General features: G+C 35.1%; 1 protein-coding gene across 2 annotated transcripts in view; it reads right to left on the bottom strand.

Annotated features, from left to right (window-relative positions):
* The window catches only part of KLHL14 (kelch like family member 14), a 113,919-nt gene extending 93,296 nt beyond the window's left edge, over positions 1-20,623 (bottom strand). The window contains exon 1 of one of the 2 annotated variants that reach the window (XM_015595772.2): positions 20,508-20,623. The gene's annotated coding sequence lies outside the window, so the exon portion shown is untranslated. Of the gene's footprint in view, positions 60-20,507 lie in introns of those variants that run through there. The other variant, XM_006919996.3, reaches the window with a different exon arrangement.
* Positions 20,624-21,082: the final 459 nt, after the last annotated feature.

Genomic DNA, 21,082 nt, shown 5'->3' with positions numbered 1-21,082 from the left:
TTTGTCTGTATATATGCTCTTGTTTCCAGATTTCACTAAATTGGTATGCTGCTTTTCCCTCCCACCCCTTTCTCACCCCCCCCCCAACACTATGAAATGCAGAAACTGTCTGATCTCAAAGTATGCCAAGATGCCACTTTACAGTGTCTTGGTATTTGGGGTGTGAGTCTGACTTGAAAGACACTAGCCCTTGCCTAGGAGGTGAGTGGCTGACTGTACAAACAGGGGTTGGGGAAAGCAGAACTGGTAGACAGAATAGAGGACAGTCCTTTGCTTTATATGTGTTTCCCTATTTTTTAAAATATGTTGGAAAACATATTTTCTCTATAATTTTGTCTGGTTAAACAACCATCTCTGAACTTCTCTGTCAGCTCTTCAACAGATGAGAGTTCGGAAGTCACATTTTTTTTTTTTTTATTGGGAGATTATCATAGTGTCAGATTTGTCTTTCAATTAGGAGTCTTTGATCTGCAGGAGCTAGTTTCAAGGGCTAAGAAACCTAGCTACAATTTCACAACTGTAACCTTTCAACTTTGGAGCTCATCTGATAGAAAAGGACGACCACATCCAGCTCACATTTTTGACCCTGCTTAGCATGCAAACCAAACCCCAGCATGATTCCAGAATTTTAGGTGTACCAGAGATTCATGTGCATTTTTGTAGAGGACATGTTCTCTAGATTTATCTCATGATGTATTATGCCCTTACATTTATAGCCCTGCATTTTGGTTGTCAATGGGGGGTTGGAGGTGTCCAAGAAAGAAAGGGGGAAAAAAAAGCAGAAAAAGGAAGGTATGCCCTTGAATAAAATAAACGTGAAAGAAAGCTGAACACGAGTTAAATTGAGTTTTGTTTGCTATTAAATATGTGAACATGATTCATTCTAATTTATGTGTGCTCTGATTAGTAAACTTATTGAAATACACATTGGGGTGCCACTGAAAGGCTGTCTTTCTACCTTCCCCTTTGATTTCTGAGAGATGGAAAGACACCTGCTTCAGGGAGGGGGGAAACTGAAATTCTTTGGTTCAGAAATAGGGAATTCCCCATTTAGAATGGTAAACATTAACATGCATATGGGATATTTCCTCTTAAATGAAGGACTGATCTGAAGCATTTATCCCTCACAAAGGCCCTTGTCTATTAAGATCCTAGATTATCTGAAAGTAAGACTTCTTTATTCAGATCTTGCTGAGATGCTGCATTCTCATATTTATATTTAGAATAGAAAAAACGAAATACATGGTAAAATGATAAAAAAAGTTTTTTGTTTAGAGAGGTGGGGTGGGGGGAAGAAAACAGATTATTCATATCTTTGAGTGCTATTATTTGTTTTGATTTTTTTTCTTTTTTGAATTTTCCTTATTTAGGTCTTGAACAGAAAGATTGTGTAACTATCAATAGAATGCCTTTCTGGGATTTTGTTTCATTAGCAATTCAAGCTATCAAGTACATGGAGTGTCACCAAACTTTCATACTGCAAAGTATAATTTGTATTGTACCATTTGATATTGATCTTTTATGAGCCTTCAATGAAGTACCTGAACTAAATTTGAAGGCAAATAAGGGTATTGATTACTTAAATTATTTCTATCTTTCCATTCTATCATAGAGGAATTGAAGTAGGTTTTGTAGACTTCTAAATATCTCAGTTTTGAATTTCTGTTTGTTTGGTTTTTTTCCCCGATAGGCTGTCTTGATCAGTAATTATGATTATTGGGATCTTTGTTGCTTCTAAATAATATAAAGCTACATTTCAAAAATTTTGATCACCTGTAATTTTAATCCTTATATAACAACTAGAGTGGAAGGGGAAGTGAGGGGGCTTGCAATTCTGAAACAAGTGCTAAATGAAGTGGCTAGGTTGCTTTCTTCTGAGCTTTAAAGTTATACTATTTGAGACTGTTTAAAATTCCAGAGGAAAAAATACAAGTATAGCTATTCTGAAAGCAATTAAAAAAAGAATATTGGTAATATAAGAGATCCCTTCACAATCTGTGTGTAAACTAGCATATATATCATGTAAATTTCACACCTCCAACATCTTGCACTGGCTTTGACTGAAATTATTGTAGAACTCACAAATGATATGACACTATTTACAATAAATCCCGTTATGAAAGATTCAATTTGCAGCAATCAGTTGCTAGCTACTAAGCGATGGCAAGTATTTGAATTTTATCCTACTTCACTGTTCAACGTACAGAAATTGCATCTGTGTGTTTGATCTGTCCTGCTGAGCACTATCAGCAGCTTGCATCTCTGCCACTATTGTTTTTAAAATGACAGGAAGGACGTGACTAGTCAAGAGCATTCGGCAGGATGAATTTCACATGGCATAAGCCAGAATTGTCTTTAAAAAAATTAAGTATGATCATGTAGTCATCTAATTCAAGCAGTCTTCCTACTTGGACAGAATTATCAAAATTATTCATCAGTGAATCTGCATTTAAACTACATACTGTGGAAAGATTCTAAAACAGTCACCACTGAACAGTCTACTTAGAGCTGCCACTAGTTCTGAGAAGATTGGTCACCCTTCGGGGTGGCAGGGACCTGGGTGGGTCAGTGGCTCCAGTAGTTTAGAACAATCTCACTGGACTGCATAAACTCAGGATTATCTTCAGGGCAGCTCTAGAAAGTGTTTTGCTGTTTAATGTGAAGGGGCAGCCACATTAAAATTTATTTTCTCCATTCTCGACTTTCCTTAAGATCAAGATTGCTTAAGATTTATGAGTTATCACCAATTTGTAAGAACATCAGAGCCTGGCCTCCCCCGTGTGTCTTTTCGTGAGTAAATACTACTTCCTGTAGCTTGACCTTTAAGATTACTATCATTGTAAAATGGATGGATAAAGAGAGAAATTATCTCATTTTACTGATGGAATAAAATTGAGTAAAGGACTTCAAAGCTCCTTCAAATCCAGAGAATGGCAAAACCCAGATAAAACTCATGTTTTAGTTTAAATCTTGGCTAGACATGGCCAAAGATATCATAAAGCCATCGACATCAAAAAAGCTTATTGAAGGTACAAAGAATCTAAAATGACAATAAAAGATAAGAAATGGTGCTATTGACTAGCATTTTTGTCAAGAGCCAGTGGTTTACTTTTGCCCCAGGGTCAAGCCCTAACTCCACGGCAAACATTCTGGGTTCCTAGGATCTAGTTCTAGCTCTTCCGGGAAGTCTCTTGTTAGCTGTTTTCTGAACGCATTCCACTTTCCTACAACCAAAGCCCATGCCCCTAAGCCCCTTGTTTCTCTACATATGGAAACCCTACCTATTTTTCAAGATCAAACTCAGATTTCTTTCTGTGTCCACTGTGAAACCTCTCCTGGCAACCTTGAGCAGAATAATAATAGTTAATACTTATTGAGTGCATTACTTGTGCGGTGACACTAGTCTAAATCCTTTAGATGTTTTGTTTTCTTAATCTTCTTCCTAATCCTATGAGTGAGTATGATAGATTGTAAAAGTGACCGCAATCTTCATCCTTCTTGGTATAAACACCTCATTGTAATGTGGTTTTGCTGCTCTTTCCCATCAAGAGCGGAGTTTATTTCCCCACCCCTCAAATGTGAGCTAACCTTGTGACTTGCTTTGACCAGCAGAAGGCCCAAAGTGACTTTGTGCCAACTCTACATCTGAGCCTCAAGAAGCCTTGTATACCCCGACTCTGTTCTTTGAACCCTGCCAGCTGCCATGTGAAAAAGCCTAGGTTAGTCTGGTGGCAGAAGAGATACCATATTGCCTGGCCATTTCACAGCTAAACTTTATAGACACAATGATGAACAAAACTGTATCCTTGCCCTCAAGGGGCTAACATTCTAATGGAGGAGACAGGCGGGTATATTAGACCCAGCAAGTGAATAATTACAATGTAATAATTGTTCTAACAAGGGTATGTATAATAAACTACTGGAACAGAAAGAAATAAGCCCCTAACTTCCTTATAGAACTTATTATCTATAATACTCTTTTGACATTTATATATACTGCTTTATATGATTAGTTGCTTATTTAGAGAAGTACATTTTATGATCTCAACTAGATCATAAGCTTCTGGAGAGAAAGAGCCTGTGTCTATTTAAAGCTCCCATGGTGCATATCTCTATACCTTGCAGTAGTTATTCAATAAATATATTGATGGACTATTAATGGTGAATTTTCAAATTTATCAGGATAACGGCAGAAAAAACACAGGGGTATTTAAAAATAAGAGACTGTATTAGGCATTTGATCAAAGTACTGTTGTTACTCAATTTCTTGATTATGCTGATCTACTGTCTAAAAATTAACAAATCCTTATTATATTGTGAAATAAACAATTTATTGTTCACAGGACATAGGTAAGAGCTTGATGGGACCTTAGTGAGAGCTTCCCTTAAATCCCTCACCTATGGCAACTATCGCTCAGCGAAGACTTCTAAAAATTTGAAGAGAGTTGTCAATTTTATGGAAATATTAATTAAACGACTAAACAGGTAGCACAGTGTCATGATTCTAAGCATGGGTTCTGGAGGCAGAACCACCTGCATTTGAATTGTAGCTCTGCCACTTTCCATCTGTGTGACCGTGAGCAAATAACCTCCCTCTCCCAGTTTCCTCATCTGAGAACGGGGATAATTATAGCACCTACCTGCTAGGATTTTATGATGCTTAAATATTTGTAAATATTTGTAAAAGTTCTTAGAACAGTACCAGACGCATAGTGAGTGCCAGGTGACCGTGAAATAAAAATAAATAAACGTGTATAGCTAGTTTATTATGTCCTCTTAGTTTTCCTTTTATTTTTCCCTTTCTGCCCATTATGTCTAGTGTTCAACAAATATTGAATGAAGGAAGGAATAAAGAAATCACTTTTCTCAGGATTGGAACAATTCATGATGCTATTCAAAAGGCACCTAGTCACTTTAATAAAAGTACCACTATTTTCGACTGTTCTTTAGGTATTTTGTGTTTGATTATTTACCTATAGTTTTAAAAAACATCATTCTTTTATCTTTAGGGACATTTGGCATTTTGTATACATGTGTTGGGTAAAGGATATTCTAAAAAAATAAGGATATTTATTATTAATGATAATTTAATGATAGGTTGCAGACTATATTCCTGACTCTGAAAAGTAGCTTTTTGGTAATAGGTCTTCATGCCAATGACCAAGATAAGAGAGAATACTGTGCTTCAGCTTCTGTCTCTGGCATTACCTGTGGCTCTGGACAAATCACTTCTCCAGGTCTCAGTTTTTTCATGTTTGTAGAGAGAGAGAATTTCCTTTATTTAACTACTGTGTAGGGTTCCATCAAAGAGAAATGACTAGAATAAATATTCCCCAAAGAACAATTGGGAACTTTCCTAGCGACTTGTAGAATAAGATGAAGGTTTAGGCAATAATAGAAGAAGAAGAAAAAATTCTTCTCCATCTGAAAAATGCTCAGAGGCTTGAGGCCAGAGGTATTTACCCAGTCATCTCTGTGGAAGTAGTCAGATACAAAACAACAAATCAAAAATTGAAAGTATTTTGAGTATATAACAGAAATTATATTAGGTACATTCACAAATAAATTATTTTACATGCATCAAAAGTTTTTGAAGAGTTGAAGTTATGGGAAAGTATTTGTTTTACTGTAAAAATGCCATATTCTGAATTTGCATTAAAGGAAGCCATGGAACAATGCATCTTTATCATAGTTATTATTCGAATTTGCACATTATTCTAATCACCATCTCCACCCTTGAATTTTTCTTTTCTTTGTGGCAATATTTTTTTCTTTCTCTTACTAATTCTTAGAAAAGAAGATATGAATTGCTGTGTTGGAATATTCACCAACCCACTGAAAGTTTTTACAGCTAACAAAGAAATGATCTAAATTTCTTCTCAAATACCTATATACTTAATCATTAAATTATCGTATCATTACAAGGATATGCCATCTTGGCTGATATCCCTTACAGATGACCTGTTTACACCTTAAAGTATCTATTTATTTTTTCTCTTGGCTTCTTTGATATTAGTGCAAATTTCTCTAATTTTCCATTTTCAGAACAATCTCTGTTGCTATGTCTTATCCTTTTTACCATATTTTCCTTCTTCCTCCATTCTACCCCAGTACACCCAATCTTATTTCTATTTATACTATGTTAGTTTTATAATACAATATTTCATAGTATTTCAGTGAAGTTTTCCAAATTGTTCAAGTTTTATGAACTAATATTATATATACTGTCTCTTTGGATAAATTTTGGGAGTTGTTTGGCTGAGGTGACAAATAATTTAAAAATTCTGTTGGGTATTTTATTTTACTTTTTTAAAGGCAACTGACTAAAGGATATATTTTCTCAAAATTTAATAGTAACATACAACCATTGCTAATGTAACATGCTAAATCTGAATTGGAATCTTTGCATTATGTCTTTACATCTTATTGAGCTCAACAATAGAGTGAAACATGGGTTAAGAGAAGGACTGATTTAAGTTCTCTGTAGAGACTTAAATCCCATCTGTAAAAATATTTGGTCAGTTTTACCTCGTTATATGTGTATTAATGTTCTCTGCTTTTTAACAGTAGTCAAAGGAAACAAATGCTTCGAGACAATCTTATGAACACTCTTATTGTGTAAGATGGACATATTCAGAGTTCTCATCATTAAAAAAGGCTTCCAATTGTAACTGCCTGCATAAACCTGAAATGCAAGTAATATTGACACAAAACTCCACAGCATCTCCGAAATGGGTAAAATTTGTCATTTGAACCTTACATGTAAATGCTTATTTGCTCATTCAATGAAAATGTGCAGTAGATGTTTGGGAAAAAACTGAAGTATAATGATTTTAGGCAATATGTACAATTTCACCTTTAATTTTGAAGGTGAAATTTTATGAGTATATATATTTGTTGTTCTCCAAAGTTAGTATTCCTCAGCATGGGTAGAAGTCAGTATTTGTCGTTTATTTTCTTTTGAAACTATTATTAACATTTTACTGTCTTTTTCTACGATACAGAAGTACTTTCAAAATAAACTTTTTTTTACCTAAGAAGGGATTTAGATTTACAGAAAGATTGAGGAGATAGTACAGAGAGTTCCCCTATACCTAGCACTCAATGTCCCTTACTATTAACATCTTACACTAGTATTGTGCATTTGTTACAATTAAAAACAATATCGATGCATTATTATTATTATTATTATTATTAAATAAACCCCATATTTTATTCAAAGTTCCTTAGTTATTACCTAGTGTCATTTTTCAGGATTCCATCTAGGACACCCCACTACATTTAGCTGTCATATTTCCTTAGGCTCCTTTTTGTTATACAGTTTCTCAAACTTTATTTTTTATGACCTTGACAGTTTAAGAATATTGATCAGATAATTTGTAGAATGCCTCTCAATCGAGAGTTGTCTGATGCTTTTCTCATGATCAGACTGGGGTTATTGGGTTTTGAGAGGAGGACTACAGAGGCAAAGTCCCATTTAATTACATTATATCAAGGGTACATGCAATCAACATGACAGCACTGTTGACGTTAAACTTGATCACTTGGCTGTGGTAGTGTTTGCCAGGTTTCTGCACAGGAAAGGTACTCTTTTTTTTTTTTTTCTTTTTTCCAAACTGTATCCCTTGGAAGAAGTCATTATTCATAATCCACATACAGAGTTATGCTCCAGCTTACTGGGGGTGGAGTGTCTACCAGAGTATTTGGAACTTATCTGCAAGGGAGATTTGTCTATTCTCCCCCACTTAGTTATTTAATTTTATTTATATCAGTGTGGACCCATGGGTATTTATCTCATACTTTGGGTTATAAGCCTTTATATAGTACCACTTTATGTTGCAACTCAAACTGTTTTATCTTTGGCCATTGGGAGATTTTTCATCTGGCTTTTATATTCTTTGACATACTCTCATCATTATTTTTATTCCTTCCTTTCTTTTTCCTTTCCATATTTCCCTCCATTTCTTCCTTCCTTCCTACCTTCTTTTTCTCTTTCCACCCTTCCTTTTTTCCTTCCTTCATGGCATGACAAGATACTGCAAGCTTATCTTGTACATTTCATGCCCCAGTCCTAGAATCAACTATTTCTCCAAGGAATCTTGGTTCTATTTGTTGGAGAATGGTATTAGAAATGAAATCTGGGCATTAGGAGTGCTAGTTGCTATGATAGTGTTTCTTTTAGATCCTTTCATTTGACAGAGCATGGAAATATCTGCTTGTATACTAACCCTGTATGTACATATAGCTATACACATTTCTATATGTAACCATCTGTATCTATATCAAGTTAAACATGAATTCATACTGGTGTCTCCAGCTCTAATCCATACCTAAACTTTATGTTAAATTAAGTGATTTACATGAAGGAAAAACATGAGAAGAAGGAAAAACAGGCAAAACAGTGTCTTTACATTGGGGTCAATGAAATTATAGACTATACCGAGCTCTCACAGAATGTAAACAAGTATTGTTATAGATGAATAAACTTCATACTTTAGTAATAATTTTCAAATTTATTACTGAATACGGTTATACTTCAAATGCTTTTAGTGTAACATATGGAAAATAAATACTTTGCAGTTGAAGTCCAATATGTTTTCAACTGGACTTTTCAAAGTCCAATGTCTTTCCAATATCTGTTCAATTGGAGAGATTTCAGGAGTCTGTAACCTCAGAGAGAGATCTCAAATACAGGCCTATTGGGAGGAAGCTATAAGGAAAAGCATCTCAGCCTAGCCTGATCTTGCTTCTACAGGCCATTGATCCTAATGACTACTGGAAGTTCCAATGACAGAGGTGGTTGTAGTTCATCTAAATAGTTCAAGTCCAGTGAGACTAGGAAGAAATAACATGGGATTTAGAATAGAAAGATTTGAGGATCACCTTCGTCATTTGTTAGAGTAAATGGTAACATGAATATCCTTATGTCTGTAAGCCTTAATTATCTCATAAAATGGGGTAATAATAATTTATGTAACACATTTTAGGGGCAGTGTAACAACCTACAAAGTTGATATATGTGAAAGTAATTTATAAACTGATAAAACATGCCAAAAAAGTATTATTATTTATATTGTTTTAATGGGAGGAGATTATACCCACACAAGTAGTTGGAGGTGATACAACATGGTACTCAAGAAAGTTGACTTTAGAAAAATTGCCTGGATTAAATTTTACTGTGTAAAATTAGGTGAGAAACTTAGTTTCTGTGAGTTTCAGTTTTTCTCATAGGTAAAATGGGATTCATTTATCCCATAAGCTGATTGTGAGGATTCAGTGGAAATTCAGGCCTTGTACATGGAAAATACTCAATACAGATTTTATGATCCTTAAATAATGGATTCACAAGAGAACTGAGAAAAAAATCTATCCTCATATTAACTTTCCTTGGATTTCAGTTTAATCATCTATGGAGTGGGGGATTGTGTGGTTGCTAATTTATTTTTTAGTTCTAAATCTCAAATTCTGAATTTCTATCTCCTTAAAATGCTGATTGAGACATTGGATATGGGCTCCCAGTTCATGCAGAGCCTAGGTAAATTCTCTTGAAATAAGCAGAGGAATTTGGCCTGCCAAATTTGCTATGAGGGACCATAGAAAAATTATACCCCAATTCAGTGATCAGAGGAGGCTGTACCCTGGGAAGACTCCTTGCTTTCACTGGCCTCTTCCACGGGCTCTGGGAGGGACCTCGCAATGTGTAAAATTCCTAAAATAAGAGATTTTAATTGCAATCAATTAAGATTGATTGCTATTTATTTCTACTTTAACTTTCTCTCATGTCAGATGGTGTTGGAGAGGCCATGAACATTTCTGAGACATGGCAAAAGGGAAGCTGAATTGTAGAGTTTAGTGTAGCATGGGATAGTAGTATGCGTTTATGCATTCACAATTACTTCCACGTGGAGTTAAGTTGTCCCTAGCTGCCCCAGTGAAGGAATGACTACCAGGAATATTCTGATTTCCACTATGCTGACTCATACAGCATCAGGAAAAGAAAGTGCAGAATTGGAAGATGTATTGTGATATGAATATATACAGTCCTTGAATAATGTGGGAATATTTAAGATGGTTCCCTGTACAAGAAACTTAAATCTTACAGCTCATATATGAAAGAAACTTAGAGTTTCCCCTCAATATATCATGTTATCAATACGTGCAAGTTAAGGAGCTGAAAAAAAATTTCTAAGCTATAAATAATAAAAAACAAATTTTGATGAGTCATGTTAGAAGATTAGAAAGACTAAGTGATCTATTTTTTTCACTAGAAAATGATATTACAAAATCTTTGCCATTCTGCAATTGAAGACTATGAAGTCAAAACTTCAGAGAAAATAGTATTATAGAAGTGTATAATAGATATTTAGTTAAAATTGTGTTATTTTGTGGATTTTGCAATGTTTGTAGCAGTGCTAGCTTTTTTAAATTTGCAACTTTTGGCACCAGGGTATGTGTACCTGTCCCTATATGTACCCCATATTTGCTTCTTTAAGAATCCTGTCAAATCTGTAACAAGAAGCAATGGAAGTAGATGGGTTTTTCTGATGCTCAAAGATGCAGAATGGAATATAGATTTCTTTTTAGGTTCTTTGTATTATAGGAATTTCTTCCAATGAAATGAAGAGTAGAGACTCAGAGCATTCTTTTGTTTGTATGGCCAGCCCCCTTCCCTTCTGGCCTAGAAGGATCCTGTGGCTCCCAAAGGCTCAACTTGCTATCTGGAGCCACTTGGGCAATTAACTTGTCACCACTGGGGCCAGGAGTCTTGGACTTATTTGTTCCAGTTGTGCTGATATGTAGATGGAGTCCATTATGCATTCATCATTCATTCATTAATTTGACAAAATATTAATGCTATGTAAAGATGACTTCTTTGCTCATATGTTTTTCTTAAAACAAATACTTTGAGATTTGTGCAATGGAAGAATTGACTCTGTATGAAAATATGATCATTTAAACATACTGTCACTTATCAATATGGTTCTGATATCTGCAGAAACCTAGAAACTCCTGGTATCATAACTTTTAACCTAGCTTTTCTTGAAATCATACAGATCATGTAATAGAAATTCACCCCAAATATCTTTATTCCAATGGCCACATGTCAGAATCTGAGGGTGTATTTGTGCTAAGTGAATCTCTGAATAAAAGTTTAATTTATTAAAGTGATTTTAAAACTGCCAAATTATTTTGGAAAATAATTTATTGTTGATCAAGACATCTGAAAAATAATTTAAATGGTCAAGTTCTCTATTCCAAGGTAGACATGGTGATTTTGTATGTGTCTATGCATACATGCATGTACCTGAATTGCATATTTACATACATACACGTCTACATACATAGATATACACATATAGTATATGTGTACTTTGTAAAACTTAAGAATCACTTTACCCATCCTTAGAAACTATGGGCTATTAAAATATTGCTTTGGGACCCATGTAATAGCTTTAGTGGAGTAAGAAATATTGCCTGTCACCTATGACCCATGTGAATTCTACTACTTAAGAATATATACACATGATTGCTCAAAAGCTTTGTATATTTCCCAAAAGTGAGGCACCAGGTGGCAGATGCCAACATTAAGCAACTAAAAAAATGTTTTACTTTGTAAGTATTTCAGAGGGCAATATCAGTTCTCAAAATCCAAATTCTCTTATAGCTCTGCCTTGCAGCATGGAGTAAATGGAAGAAAAATACTTTAGGCAAAGGGGCTTTTAGAGGCCGCCTCTAGCATCCAGGCAGCCAATGGTGGCAAGTGAATCCGAGCGCAGATCAGTTAGGTGTAGTTGATCATTCTACCCTCTAACAGCTATAGATGTATTGTAGTAAGCAGATGTATGCAGATAACACCAGTCTGTTATCTATCGCAATAGCCAAGTCAGAAATTAACTGGAGGCTGTGTCTTCCAGTATCCCCTTCACATTGGATATGCTCTTCTGTTTGCTCTCCTACATACTCTACTGAAAAAGATATGCAGTTCCACTATGAAGACCCAAGGGTAGCTTAAATAATTTCTGAAGTTAGAGCTTACTGTAAGCTTTCATGCACTTACTCTGCTGAAGAAAATGAATTTACTACATGGAATCACACTCCTCCTGAAATATCCCTGGGTCTCTACAACTCACAGATATATAACAAGCAAAAGAGAACTTATAGATACTGATCTAGTAAACTATTTTCCTAAAATACCTACGGTCTTTTCATATGAAACAGAAAAAAATATCATTAAAACTATGGTTTGCCAGACAATTACTTTGTCAAATCTCAAGAAATTGCATAATAAATTGTGTACATGCATCAAACATGAACACCAAAGTTGTATAACAAGCTGTGTGTTTCCAGTTCACTTGCTCTTTCACCCAAATAGTAGCTTTTGCTTTCAAGAATAATTCTATATCCTTTTTGAAGACTTTCATAAAATATGGCTATGCATTTATCTATCAATCTAAGTAGAAATAATTGAAACACTTAATATGCACAGTAATAGTGCAACACATGAATAACTTCATTATTAATATCTATTGATTATTCACGTTTTCAAATGGGCGAATGTAGCTGCTAGTATTTTTATCATGTAAATCTATATGTGTATTTTGGTTTTACCTGTTTATTGGCTAACTTACAATCCATATTATGGGCATTTTTATTGCTTTACACACTTATTTGATATGTGCATAACCAACATCAGTTTACAAACTGACTAGTGTTTACTCAGTTTGATTACTATGTTACATTTCTGAGCTTATGTTCCCTTTGGAAAATTAACTGTACACGGAAGCCCAGTAAATCTTTACTTAAAAATTCCTAACTTTAGATTGATTTCAGCAGTGAGTTTGTATTGATCTCAAAAGCTTTGCGTTCCTAACTAAAAACTAATCTTTATTTCACCCTTTAGTGACTGCAGTCATAAATATGTTCACTCCTATGAGTGCAGAGTGGATTAATGGTTATTGGAGATTGGGGTTTCCAACTGATTCTGGGAAACCTTAACCTTTGGAGGACAACATGAAGGCATTTACCCCTTGTCAGCTATAATCCTTAGGTCCATTTTTGACATTTTACCTGAGTGTTAAAGAGGAAGCAGAGCAGGGACTGGGGAATAAAGCTCCAGAGATTCTGCTTGGCTATTAATCACTCACGGTTAGATTGACTGCTGTGCCTGATCCGGCTGCTTCCAGCCATCAGAGTCACGGAAAGGCATGGCTTTGCTGCTCCTCTCTGGAACCCCAGTTAACTCCTCCTGGGGAAGACCTTACCACCCACCTTCAATAAGGGGCTTGCTGCATTGCTATAACTCATCTGTCATTAGATTTACCGACTTTGCTGTACTGATGGAACAAACATTTTGGAGAGTGTGTCCAACTCATTTGCAATATCTAATTATAGAGAATAAAAGAATAAAAAAGAAACAGAACAGATTTTTTTTTTTAAATCAAGGGATGATCAGTAGCATTCCAGGCAGCAGCAGATAGATGGCTGACAAATGGCAATGAAGCTGTAAAGCAATGTTTCTCAAAGGGAGGTCCTTGGTACCTCCCGAATCACAATAACCAAAGTAGGGTGCTAACTTTGAATTACCTAGGTGTCAGCAGTCTGAACATCAACAAGCATTCCAAGGAGCTTCTTATGCTCCTCAAAGTATGAGACCCACAGTTGAATGTCCATGTGTTTTACCCTTTTACCACTTTCTATGGCAGAAAGTAAGAATTTTAATTTGTTTGGATGTGATCACAGCAATTACTATAAGCTAACCCAATATTCATATTTTTTTTCTCCTTAATTATAAAACCTTAATTTTCATCTGAGCTCCTCGTTGCCCAGTTATCATTTCCCAGCCCGCCTGACAGCTAGACACAAACAGGGCTTTTGTGTGGAATATATTAAAATGTTTCCGTCAAAAGGTGGAAGCAAGACCTTTTTCTTCCTTTTCTTCTGTCTGCTGCCTGGAATGTGCCTATGTTAGCTGGTGCCTCAGCAGCACATCCTGGACCATGAGGACCAGACTGATACCTGGGGTTGGAAGGTACCAGCTTGAAGAGAGCTTGAAGGGGCCTGGGTCCCTGATGATTTTGTGAAATCACCACACTGTTTCTGGACTGCTTATGACTGCATCTCTTTTCTATGAGACAATAAAAGCTGTGTGTTTGATCCCTTAATGGGAGAGAGGAATCACTGTAATGCATAGCTGGCTGAGATTACTAAACTGGTACAGACCTCATTTAGGATTATGGGTTAACTTCAGGCAAAATTCTCACACTTCGAATGACCCCAACTTTCCCCAAGCATTATAATGGACTGTGAGAGTGAGGGTTGTGTCTGAATGTCAGCAGTGACTTTGTTGTGTTTCTGTGGGCTCAAGAGTCAGGGGAGCGATCCTGGTCTTGCTAATAATTTCAGAAAGATATGTGCACTTCTGGCTGTTGTCATAGAAAGGTGAAAGGTGTGCAGTGGCTAGGTGGCCACAGGGTTTTAGAGAGGGCGGCAGCCCCAAAGACAGATGTGCATGCAAGAATCTAGATTGCCTGTGAAAGCAATTGATCACTTAGTGGTGCCCTCCATGCTCCATGAAGTTAACCTTTATCCGACTTAAGGCTAGGACTGTTACATATGGATGAAATGCGGTGTCTTAAAGACATTCGAAGCTTACTTAAAGTGTTCCTTTTATCTCAAGGAAGAAAAGATTGTATTTCTTTGCTTCCATTAATATTTTAATTTCTTCTGTTTCCAAATCTGATGCTATCAAGCCATTAACTTTGTATAGGTGTAGCACTTCCAATCGTTACTGTCACGACTCTTAGGAAATGTTCAAAGTAAGCAAAGTAAGACTCTCTATTTCCTTCACTGATGTTGGCTCAATTATTGAAGCCATTTATTAGAGGCTTTCCTCCAGTTTTTATTTTCTCCCTCATTCTGTTATCAACGCAGTCATAACCTTTAACATAATTACCTTTATTAGTACATTTATTAATGGGATATCTATAGGTTCACTTGTACAAATGATTTGTTATTAAATTTCACACTCCAACATCTAGTGTGATTCTGGTTATGTTAGAACAGGGGAACTCAAAGTATGGCTTCTGGGCCAGCACCAGCATCACTTGAGAACTTGTTAGAAATCTAAATTCTTGGACCCCACCCCAGATCCACTGACTCAGAAACTCTGGAGGTGGGGCCCAAGAATTTGTGGTTTTGCAAGTTTTTTAGGCGATTCTACGGCCAGTTGAAGTTTGAGAACCAATGTTTCAGAGTGAGGCTAGTCATATCATCAAATCAATTCACCAAAAATGCTTAAGGTTAATATCCCTTAATATTTTCATACAAGTGAAATTTTAGAGTGAATCCTTCATGTTAGTTATTGAACACTTAATTATATTACTTTTATCTCTTCTATCTTCAGTCTACAGTTAACTGGACCAGGCAACAAGATTACTCAATTTGTGCTAAAATAGCACTAATAATAATAACAGCTTACATTGTAAAATATTTTTCAGTCTTCGAAGTGCTGACCCAGTTAAAATTTCATCTTATTATGCAATGGATTTAAATATAACATCTGAGTCAATGCAATTTATGCAGGAAAAATAATAAACACAAACTGTTGCAGGACTATGTTTTATTCTTTCCTTTGTCTTTATAACTCAGGTTCTCTAGCAGTTAAAACTTTATTTGGTAAAATAAATATTACTTAATGAATGAACATCTAAATAAATAACATATAAGTGTGATTTACTAATTAATTAGGGAGGAAATCTATGATGTTTTAGGCCAGATTCATTTGGATGGAGAGAGAACTTTACGAAAAATGTTTTAATTTTTTAACTATATATTTGACACTAAGACATTTGACAAAGGTTAATACTCACTGACTTACAAATGTGTCATAGAGATTGACTTATTGTCTTCATTTTGACCGAAAACATGAACCCAAAATAACTATTGGGTCACACTCATGAGTCCAGTATTCTTTCTGTGTTATTATTAAATGATATTAGTTGGGAGAATGTAATTTTTCAAGAACATAAATATAATCTTTAGGAATTGATTTAAATGATCCTTAAATCTATTTTTTATTATACTTATAACATAAATTGGGATACTATGCTACATTAGTTTAAAATATGACTTACATAGTATTTTTTAAAAATTACATTAAAAATAAAAATTAAAAATTGTCTTAGAAAATGGGGGAAAATAAAGCAAAGAAACTCTTTCAAAAACAGCACATAGCTAAGTGTTAAGTTTATTAAAGGTATTAATCAAGTACTTTTACTAATATTTCAGGATTGTTGCTCTGACCAAACATTTCATTGTGTGATACATATTCTTTCTTAGTTTTGAGATTTAAAAAATAACATCGGTCCTAAGACTCTAAATCTTTTTGTAAGGTTTCCGAAACAACAAATCTCAAACCACAGTGTTTCAAAGCAAACTGCTGATAGTTTGGAATATTTTCAATAAAAATAACTTAAAATTAAAATTAAATTTCAAGGAATGTGCGTTAGTGGAAAAGACTAAAGCTTTGAAGTTAGTAAACTGGGCTCAAATTCCACCTCTGTAATTTACTACCTATACAGCCAAGTTATTTACCTTGCTGGGCCTCAGTTTCTTCATCTGTAATTTGGGAGTGATAATAATACCTGCCTCACAGAGTTTTTGTTAAAATAAAAAGAACTGTTTATGTTGATTTTCCAGCCTAGAGATTGGCAAATAAAAGTCCTCGATATATAATAGCTGCTATTAGTGTGAAAGAAAATGAGAATGTAGATGAAATAATTTGTAAAACATAAAAAGATGCATAGATGTTAGTTGATATATTAGTTTCCACCAGAAACAAAGTGAAACAGTTATAGTTGGGAGACTGCCTTTTTAAAGTATATACCTGGAAAATTCGAACCTGTTTGACTACATGACTTTTTTCAGTTAGCGTCCTAAAGACATACAAAATCTGAGGAAATATCAAGGTCTCCTATCAGTGAGAGAAAGTTTCCTTCTTACCCAATTTGCTACTAATTCGAAAGAAAGCTGCTCTTGAATTCTGGTATGCTAAAAGACAGGGAACTAAACAGGCACACTCAGATAGCATGCATATTTTTTTTTAGCAACATGAACGTAACACTGAGTTTTTAAAGAGAAAAATAAAGATGATAAAGAAAGGATGTGAGTGTCTAAAATGTGTGAGAGAAAAATAAAGATGATAAAGAAAGGGTGTGAGTGTCTAAACAACCTTGTCTTGGGTTGTTCTTAGGTAATTTCCACATCACCATCTATCACTTACCCTAAATAAGCAATAATAAAATAAGGATGAACCAATATCACCCTGGAAAACAACTACCCTGTCATCCTTTAATTCATTGAATCCCAACCATTCCTGAGTACTTTACAAAGGGTCGTGTGCTAGGAAGATGAATTAAAACACAGAACTGCACTGGAATAATTAAGAATCCAAGACTGCGGGACATACAAGAAGGATAGATATCTGTAATAACCTGAATAATTGTTAAATATAGGGCTAAAATAAGGTGAATGAAAGTAGCCAGCGGACAAAGCACTAACTAAAACACATTCACCTTCAGGAACTTTCACACTAATACTTCCACAGTACGCATACCTTGTAAACAATACCACAGATAAACCAGTTAAAGAAGACTTAAAGCAAGGATGTAGAACTAATAGCTCTAAGTTGTCTTATTTTTTTTGTAGTTATAAGCACAAAATACTATTTACATAGAAGAGTAGTACCTAAAATGTGGTCCATAGATCTTTGGGGGTGCCTAAAATCCTTTAGAAGTTTTGTAAGGTCAAACCTATTTTTTGTAATAAACAAATATGTTATTTGCATTTTTTTTTTTATCATGTTGACATTTATAATGATGATGAAAAAGCAATTGTGGGTAAAATCGCTGGTGCCTTAGTAAGAATCAAAGCAGTGGCACCAATCTGAACTAGTAGTCGTTGTATTTTTAAATGTTATGTACTTCTAGCTTAAAAAAGTTATCAGCTTTATTTAAGAACATCTTTGATGAAACAATAAAAATATTAATTTTATTACATCTTAACCTTAAATAATATGTTTTATATTATGTGACAAAATAGGAAGTTCTGTATACCAAAGTATAATGGTTGTCTTAAGCAAAAGTTCTTGTGCAAGTGTTTGAGAGGCAAGCTATACTAGCCATTTTTTAGTGGAACACCATGACTTGAAGGAATGACTGAGAGATATTTCTGGGCTCAGATAAATGGCAGAAAATTTCCTGACAATGAACATAGTGAACCTATCACTTCAAGAAAACAACTGGTAATATTTATTGCCAAGAATAAAATTTGAGCTTTCTAGTGAAAAATAGAACTTTGGAAGATCTGTATTTACCACCAGAACTTAAACACTTATCTAATGAGATTGATGATAGTATTAACAGATGATTTTAAAGAGTATTATATAATGATATGCGTCAACATGGAAGCTTTGCATGGTTCAGTGAAACAGTATTTTCCAAATACTAACGCTTGATGATACAAAATCATACATGAGTAAAGGAATCGTGAAAAATATAAGGTAGACCAATGGATTTTAATGTAGCAGAGTACAGTAAGTTAATTAATATAATTTCATATTCCATATTGCAGCTGATCCAAAGGAAACTACCACTTGTCAAGCTTTAATATAATATCAGAGAATAATATCCAAAATTATCTAAAATGGCTAGCAAAAACGCCCTCCCTTTTTAACTACATATATATTTAAATCTGGGTTTTCTTCATACACTTCTACCAGAGCAGCATATTGTAACCAGTTGAATGCAGAAGGAGACATAAGAATACAGCCTTCATCAATTGAGCCAGACATTAAAATGATTAGTAAACATATTTTTAAAATGCCACAATTCTCACTAATTTTTGTTCTGATAATATAGTTACTTTTCATAAAGTTGTGATTTATTTTAACATATAACAGGCATGTCACTTTTAAATGAATTAATACATATATTTTTGAAATGTTTTTGCCTTTTCATTCTAGTAAGGTTAATATCAATAGTATAATCCATATTACTAAAACCTCTTTGGAGTACTCAATGTTTTCTAAAAATTATTTATTTTAATTAGTTTCAAGTATGCAGTACCTTGGTTAGACATCTATATAGTTCATAAAATGATCTCCCCAATTACTCCCTCCCTCCCCTGACTTTCCACCTAGCCAACGTATTAATGCTAACTGCATTCCCTATGCTGTGCTTCAATATTTTTTAAGAATATTAAAGCTTCCGGAAGCAAAAGGTGTGAGAATTACTAGAGTAGAGTATAATAAAGCAACTGCTAGTAACATTTTGGTTTCCTAATCACACACTTTTAGGAAGATCTCAATAATCTTGGCCAACGGTCACACTTGAGCACGAAAGGACAAGGTTAAAATTATTGTGTTGAATGTCATAGGAGATCCCTGCATGTAGTGGTGGAGATCTGAAAATTCACAGGAAGTGACTCTTCCCTATAAGCAAGTTCCTTTGGTAAACTCCTTAGGGCACTTATTCTTCGAAGGCCAAAATACTTCTAGTACTGGAGCATAAGATATTTTGATTTTGTCATACCTCAGGATGTAAAAAATGATATCAAGGAATGATTATTAAAAAACTCAATGTCGAATCATTGTAATTTGCTTTAATTTAAAAAAGTTTATAAGTACTGAATTTATGATTGCTTTTTAGAGATCTGTGTGTGTGTGTGTGTGTGTGTGTGTGTGTGTGTGTGTGTGTGTGTATTAAATATGATACGTTGCTTTTTAGAGATCTGTGTGTGTGTGTGTGTGTATTAAATATGATATCTAAAATTTACTAGCTGGGGGTATAGACATTAAAATATCAAAAGGCATCATATGGCTCTAAGGGCAATGCTTATGATATGAACTAATATAACCATTACTGAAGCTCACCTGTTACATTTTTTCTTCAACTCTAGTCATTTTATTCTTTTTTTTTTCCTCTTCCTTTCTAGCGAGGTTCTAGCTCGGTACCCTTACTGTAATTGACTCCCCCAGGCTCTGTCCATTTTTATTAAGCACCAAAATGTCAGCTAGTTAGCCAAAAGATGTTGCTGAACTCTGCATGGTGCCTTGCTCACACTCATATTTAAAGGTGTACATGAGCAAGGGAGGCCTGGTGCAGAGCCAGGAGTAAGTTGCAAGGAGTCAGAAAGCGTCCCTTCCTGTCATCCCCTGCAAATGCCCAAATTGCCTCTTAGAACCAAATCCTTTCAGTTTCAGGCTGAAAACATGGGAGAAATCCAAATACTGCCAACATGGTAATAGAACATTTATACCTTACTGGGAAGGAAGAAGTCCAGAATCTGTTCAGTAAGAATCTGGAAGGAGAGACTGGCAGAGGCCCTTCCTGTAGGATGCAGTGGCCAGGGACACCCACATTAGTTGACCCTGGAGTCTGTGTGGCAAGACCAGGAGGGTCAGTGCCAGCTAGACCTGAGTTTGAATCCCTGTTCCCCCACTCACTTACCAGCTGGGTGACTTGAGGCCATCCACTTAATCTCATGGAGCATCAACCTTCTCATGTAGTAAATGATCACAATTGTATCTCCCTTGCAGGGTTGAGTGAAGATTCAATAAGATCAAGTGTGTGACATGCCTGGAACACAGTCGGTGTTCAATAAGTGCCTATTTTCTTTTTCTATTTTAAAAGTTTTCACACACATTTTGACATCTGTTACCTTTTGAGTGGGCAAATGGATCCATTTTTTCAGGGAAGAACTGGACATTTTCTAACTTCTTCCCCACACTCTAATGAGTTTACTTGTTTAAAATTCTTTCATAGCATCGAACACATACCATTACCAAAAGCTTTCTTTAAAAATACCAAGAGCTGGGTGTTCGTTCTATTCTCCCAGTCTTCACGGTCAGCTGTGTCTTCCAGAAATTCCAAGAAGTTAGTGAGGCCTGACCTTCCTCTTTTTCTTCTTTTCTTTTTATAAAGCACACCAGTAATCTTTAATCACACTGTGATTTTCTAAATGCCACCCAGGTTCGCTTCTGAAACGGTTTCAAACAAAGATTGAACCCACAAACACACAAACA

This window comes from Pteropus alecto, unplaced genomic scaffold (assembly GCF_000325575.1).
Source record: "Pteropus alecto unplaced genomic scaffold, ASM32557v1 scaffold146, whole genome shotgun sequence".
Classification (NCBI taxonomy): domain Eukaryota; kingdom Metazoa; phylum Chordata; class Mammalia; order Chiroptera; family Pteropodidae; genus Pteropus; species Pteropus alecto.
The sequence above is the reverse complement of the archived record's forward strand: the minus strand, read 5'-3'. Positions and strand labels throughout refer to the sequence as shown.